The following is a 6,517-nucleotide window of genomic DNA, read 5'->3' on the forward strand; positions in this document are numbered from 1 at the left end:
CCATCAAATCAAACATGTTTGCCCTTTCAGCTGTGGGGATTCTATAATGTGACAGTCAATCCCACTGTTTGTTGGTAAAAGAGTATCTCAAGAATTAGTAATGGATGGTGATGACTAGTTGCCTTTCCATAGTCTCACACTGCAAAATTAAGGATGGCTAGAACATATAGCCTTCATGTTATTTGCATGAAATTCAAAAGAAACAAAGTTTAAAATTTTCTTGGATAATAAATATGGTTTTACTAAGAAAAAATCTTGTCTTGCTAATCTTCTGACATTCTTTGAAGAGATTACTGCTCATGCAGATTAGGATAGGGGAACAAATTTCAAAAATCATTTGAGAAGTTTCCATTTATGAGGCTTGTAAAATAAATTATCTTTATAAATGTAGGAGGTAAGTGAACTCCTTGGATAGAAAACTGACTAAATAAATTGTTGTTGTTATAAATGGATTAATGCCACAAGTAGGATATCCCAAAGCTCAGTGTTAATACCTTTGCTGTTTTCAATTTTTATCAATGACAAAAAAAAATAGTCAATAAAATACTTAAATTTTCTTATGATATTAAGGATGTTCCTGGCTATGAGAAGAATGCTTCTTTGCATAACAATTTTGATAATTTAGTTAGTTAGACAAATGGACAACAGATGCAACGTAATTCATTGAGGTTATAACAGTCTGAATTATTAGTATACTTTTGTGGAAATAATGTGTCATGAAAAGATCTTGGTTTCTGGTTGGTCAGTCTCTAAAGCCATCCAAGCAATGTGCTATTAATAGTGATAGGGCAAAAATTATTTTAGATTGTATTTATTGTATAAATATTGAATATATGTCTCAGAGAAATTCTGAAGTCGAAGGAGGTTATAATCTGAATGTATAAGTTACTAATTAGGCATCATTTGGAGTACTGTATTTAATCTTTTAACACTTAATTCTTGGAAACAGTTTCGAGGAGAGCTACTGGGATAATACTTGGGGTACAGAGATTATCATACAAGAAAGTTCTCTTAGGAAAAAGTTTAAAAGGATCTGATTGAGATGTTTCTTTAGTAGTTTTTCATATTTGTGACATTACTAAGCTAACAGAACACAAATTTTGAATGGGATTGTTAATGTCAATGCATCATCTTTTCTATACTTAACAAGGACAATGGTAAAACTAGAGGCCACAAATATACATATTGGCAGGGTAGGAGTCATCTTTTGCTAAGTTTTATTTTTCTAACAAGGTGGTTGATCTTTGTAAACACTTTGTTGATGGAGTAAACACAAGAGAGTTTAATGGGGAGAGCATGATCAAAATTTGACCACCTCTGATTTTTTTGTTTGTTATTTTTGGTCATGTAGGCATGGGATAGCCTACATAAACTAATATATCTATTATTAGAGAGCTCCAGAACATTATAGTTCCCAGCCATTGAAGAATGTGAATAAAATATTGTAGCTGCAAATACTTGTCTCAAATAAAATATTATTGTACACCAAATAACAAATGACATAAGTCTACAGTACCAATACATGCTGAATTTAAATGATTTATTTCAAGGCAACACTACTCCCACTAGCTGTAGATTGGCTTTAAGGAAATTGTGATGATTGCTAATGCATCCTCTCTTACTGGGCAGAAACTAACAAGCAAATTTTAAAAACCAAAATCAGGGCATTAGTTTAAATTGGTTGTACCAATAAAATTCAGTGATACATCAAACAATATCTCTCTTCATGCTCTACTTTGGTTTTACTGGATCCAGAAGCATTTACTATTTTAAAATACACAAACAAAACTTTAAAACCAATCTAAATTCTTTTTAGCCATTGAATGTATAAAAACAAAGCCAACCACAAATCTTGTGATGCATGTTACATAATGCATAACATGATACACAGATACATCTGCCGAAATCAACCTAGCAGCACATCAGACAATAACAAATGTAAACAGACTACAAGTTGTTTGGACAATAGTTTGCTTTATGTCATATCATTGTGTATGTGATTAGAGTAAAAGAATATGTGCTATAATAGTTTAAGAAAGAAAAAACACTAGTTACAATGATAATAAAAACTTGGAACTAATTTCACACAACCTGATAAAATAGTCTATGATAAAAGCAGCATGGATGATGTATCAATTACATCATGAAATGACATAGAACAGGTAAGTAACTGTCAATGACAGTATTTCAAGTTTATAATGATTGTGACTACAGAATCTCTCCTATACTTTCTTATATACATAGGTAAGTTCATAATTAATTTGGTTATTAACAATTTTCATTTATCCAGAGAATATGAATTAACATGCATTAATTTGAAATTGATAGACTTTACTGGGACTACATTTTATCTTACCTTGACACAAGTGTCATACGATATCAGGTTACAAGATGAAGCAGTTATTTAGTATCAAACACTGTCATTTTGTTAAAATTGTGGTGTGAAAGGTCTATATACAGGTATGATTTTTGTTTTTTTTTTATTAATTATTGAGCACATAATTGAGCTTTGCAGTGTAAATTTACTAACTTATGACTGTAGATTTTAATGTGTGAATGTTTTTATTTTCATTAATTATAAATCAATGAAACACCTACTACTATTGTCCTAAACTTTTTATCATCAGCAAATTGAACAATTTATTGACCATTTCTTTTTCTTCTCTGATCCCTGCTTATAAGACAACTAAAGAAATACTATTTAAAAAAAAGAAATTAAATGTAGGAATCACAAGCATAAATCCTTCAAAAAATTATGGATGGCATTTGCATCACAATACATAATAGCAAGGATGATTCAAGTTCCACCCTTACTATCTTTTTTGCATTTCTTTTCAAGAACTTATATTAGGCATCCCAACATTTACTTCCACTTTTGATAAGTTTATTTCTTTACTTATTCACTTATTTTTAATGCATTGTTTCAATAGACATAGGACGGTTGTATTTATAACCAAGTTCTACATACAATGCAGTTCCAACCATAACATTTACTATTTACCCATTATTGAATGGTAATTCCCGTTTCACCTTGTATTTAAGTTTTTTTAAGAGAACAAATTTCTGTGGTAAAGCTAACTTCAAGACGTAACGATAACATCATTTATAGTAAAATTATGATTTCTGCAAAAAGTACTACTAGTTATTAATAACATTTAAAAAAACAGACACTTCACCTTAAACTGTCATCTTAATGAAATTGATTGAAACCATTGTTCTGGTGTTTATATTAAGTAATCAAAAAGGTGAGGAAAAAGAAATTTTAAATGTTTTGCTATTATATTTACAGACATTCTGAGAACTTAAGACTCTCATTACACAGATATTGTTATAAAAGGAAACAATGTATAACATTGTAAAGTCCTAATGATCTATTGAGGATACATTTAAAATACCATTTAAGTGAACAATCCAAGCCATTTCTACACAACCAGTGCTACTACCTGCCTGATTCTATTTACTAATTTTTTTGTGGCATGTTGTCAAGTTTGTTTATTTTTTTAATCTAAGCCCATCAACTTTCTCCTGTCCCAATTACTTTAATTTCCAAATTTTTATACTTACCACCAAGTGATCAATATATACATGAATCAGATGTATCCTTACATTCCTTACTGAGTGCTCAGGGTAAGAAAAAGGAAATACTTCAATGATGCACTGCTAATGCTAGGCACTCAGATGTAAACTATTTAAGATTACCATGAGAGTTGGTATAATCAAAAGCATAGTTCACTACCTTTCATGTAAGTTATGATCTCTTAACTTGTTTTAGATAAAATAATGGTAAAAAGTGATTTTATTAACCTTCACAAGATTATTTGTTGAATCAATAGGATAAAGGCCTCTGATTTTATGTGCTATATTCTGAAGATAATAAGCCACAAGATTAAAATTTGAAGTCAGACTAAACTCCTGTTATACAGTTTTACTTTTATAAATTGGTGATCTGTATCCTGAACAAGTTCTATTAGCACTTGCAGAGACTGGCATCTAACACAAGTTTAAAATGAATGGATTATTTACTGAAATGTTCTAAAGCTTTTCTCAAGGATGTTTGCACCTCTACTACTACCACCAACAGCAATTTATTTTATGAGCTAACAACCTGGTCTGTCTTTTCCAAACCTTAAAATTATATTTTTTTATTTTCAAAATACAACACAAAGAATTCCATCCCAAGAACTTTATGATCCCCAATAAATCAACATCCTTCCTACTAGATAAGGAGACCAAATCTATGCAAAGTACTCCAAGTGAGGTTTCACTAGTGACCTGTATAGAGACAAGTACTTCTTTTGAGTTGTAATTTGCTAAATCTAGTTGTTATATTGTTAACTTATTTCAGCTTTTATATATACACTTACTTATGGCAGTCAGTTTAAAATCACTGTAAAGATTATGTACTGCATTATAAGTATCTATGACTAAATATATATTTATCTGTAGTCATTTCATTAACACATAACCAGTTAAAGCATACTGAGATTCTATAATTCTTACCCAATCAAGGTTTATGTTATTAGTAAGGTATGTCCAATTTAGAGTTTATCAATCAGAAACAGTGCCTCAACATTAGTATTAGTAATATTAATGATACTGATAGTACTTGTGGTATTAATGGGCACCTAAACAAATATTTTCAGAGGGAAATGTATGTAAGGAGTCAGCTTTTAGTGTAAGCCAACAGACTAAAAGAATACATTTTAATAAAAAATATTTAGTTTAACAATGATGTTAAGTTTGTATCACAACACGTGCAATGATTTTTGTAATGTAAGAAGGGAGGGGCAAGTACCTTTCCACTCTCTTGCAGATACCCCTGATTCCAATTGGCGATATTATTACAGCATATGTATCCCAAAAACTGTCATTCGAATTTTGCACTAATGAAGAAAGGCCCACTTTTCTAAAGCACTCAGGCTGTAGGGTTTCATATCATGTCGCTGTTAGTGTGATTTCTTGAACCTACGTGTTTTCGTAAGAGTGACATCATGAATGAATCCTAGAACATTACTAGTAGTAGACTATTATTAGGAAAATTAAAACAAATACAGCATCTACACTTCGTAAATTATAGCATCAGTATCATTATTAGTACTACAGTATTATGTTCATGTTATGATATAATGGACACAGAGAATAGCCCCATCATATTTCGTTTCAAGCCTTACCTGAACTTAACTTTATTTAATTAATATTTCTTAAATGTAATTCACAAGATATTAAAACTCGAATCCAACACCCTTTATCAATTGTTAAAAAATACTAATTGCAATAATTTAGAAATGATTTAACAATTTGCGTCATCTGGCGGACGTGTATAATTAATGTAATTGTGATTATTATTTATATATTATTAAAATAACATATTTTAGCGTTAAAGGCAAAGCTGCTAAAGCTAACTGCGACTGTCCAAAATGTTAAACTATTTACCAGTAGGAAGGTAGCCAGGTTAGTAGCACCCTACAACTCACCATCCATGCCAGAGGATTTTCTTTTACTCTTATAACGAACTTACAACGTAAAATGCGGAAAGTATATTGTAGTTTTGTAGTATCAGGCCTGACTAATGGGCTCCGAAATCTAAAGCTCTACACAGCTAACTTGCACCGAACACATTTTTGACGTCTGTAAGCAAAATTATTATATTGTAATATGTGAGAATATCATATAATTTTACCTTATATAGTAATATATGAGTTTTCATAACTGTTGGTATTTCACTTATTCTCCTTTCTTTATCCTCTAGGGACTGACTAATCGTTTTCCGTGGATATTACAAAAGTACAAGTAAGATATGGCTTTAAAGGTTAGATTGTAATACCTTTTCGCTATCCAATAATGATATCGCTATAAAGCCACAACCACCCATTACTATTCATGGGTAAAAATCATAAGGTAACACTGTAGACTAGACAAAGTGAACTAATTTACTTAAAGTCTTAATGTGCTTCCCTTATTCAGTTGGAGAGAGTTATATTACGAAATTTCAAAAAAAAAAAAAAAGTCATCAGTTTCTGAAAGATCGCGATTTTTAGTTTCTACAGTAGTCAATCTAAGAGGCTGGAGACCATCCTAATAGAATAAACTGTCTTGTATGTGCGAGTATGTGGTTGTGTTTTGTTTTATTTGTTCTTAATAAAAATTGTGTTTTATTTTTGTGAATTTTGTCCATTTTTTATGCTAGTAATACTAAAAATGAGGCAGTTTAAGTTATTTACTGAATTTATTCCCTTATTTTTTATATGAATGTATTGCTTGTGTGAGACATAATCTATCTTGTACGGAAATTAGTTTTGAGTGCAAATTAGACAAGTTGATCCAAAGAAAAAATTTTGATACCGTGATCAGGACTTATTGTGAAGCTTTTGTGACTGGTAATGATCGTACTAGCTCCCACTTTTTGAGTTTAAAGGAGTTTTAAAGATTACATTTGTATAATAAAAATTAAATTTTCTGGACGTGGAAATACACCAAACTGAGAAGAAGAATTCACGAGCAGATAGATACAGTTGCA

At 30.6% G+C, this 6,517-nt stretch overlaps 1 protein-coding gene across 7 annotated transcripts in view; it reads right to left on the reverse strand.

Annotated features, from left to right (window-relative positions):
* LOC143256961 (G patch domain-containing protein 1) overlaps positions 1–5,759 on the reverse strand; it is an 85,311-nt gene extending 79,552 nt beyond the window's left edge. For 2 of the 7 annotated variants that reach the window (XM_076514891.1, XM_076514898.1), the window contains exon 1: positions 4,796–5,309. The gene's annotated coding sequence lies outside the window, so the exon portion shown is untranslated. Of the gene's footprint in view, positions 1–4,795; positions 5,322–5,433; positions 5,544–5,680 lie in introns of those variants that run through there. The other 5 variants (XM_076514892.1, XM_076514895.1, XM_076514893.1 and 2 more) reach the window with 5 other exon arrangements.
* Between the last annotated feature and the right edge of the window lie 758 nt (positions 5,760–6,517).

This window comes from Tachypleus tridentatus, chromosome 7 (genome assembly GCF_004210375.1).
Source record: "Tachypleus tridentatus isolate NWPU-2018 chromosome 7, ASM421037v1, whole genome shotgun sequence".
In the NCBI taxonomy this organism is placed as follows: domain Eukaryota; kingdom Metazoa; phylum Arthropoda; class Merostomata; order Xiphosura; family Limulidae; genus Tachypleus; species Tachypleus tridentatus.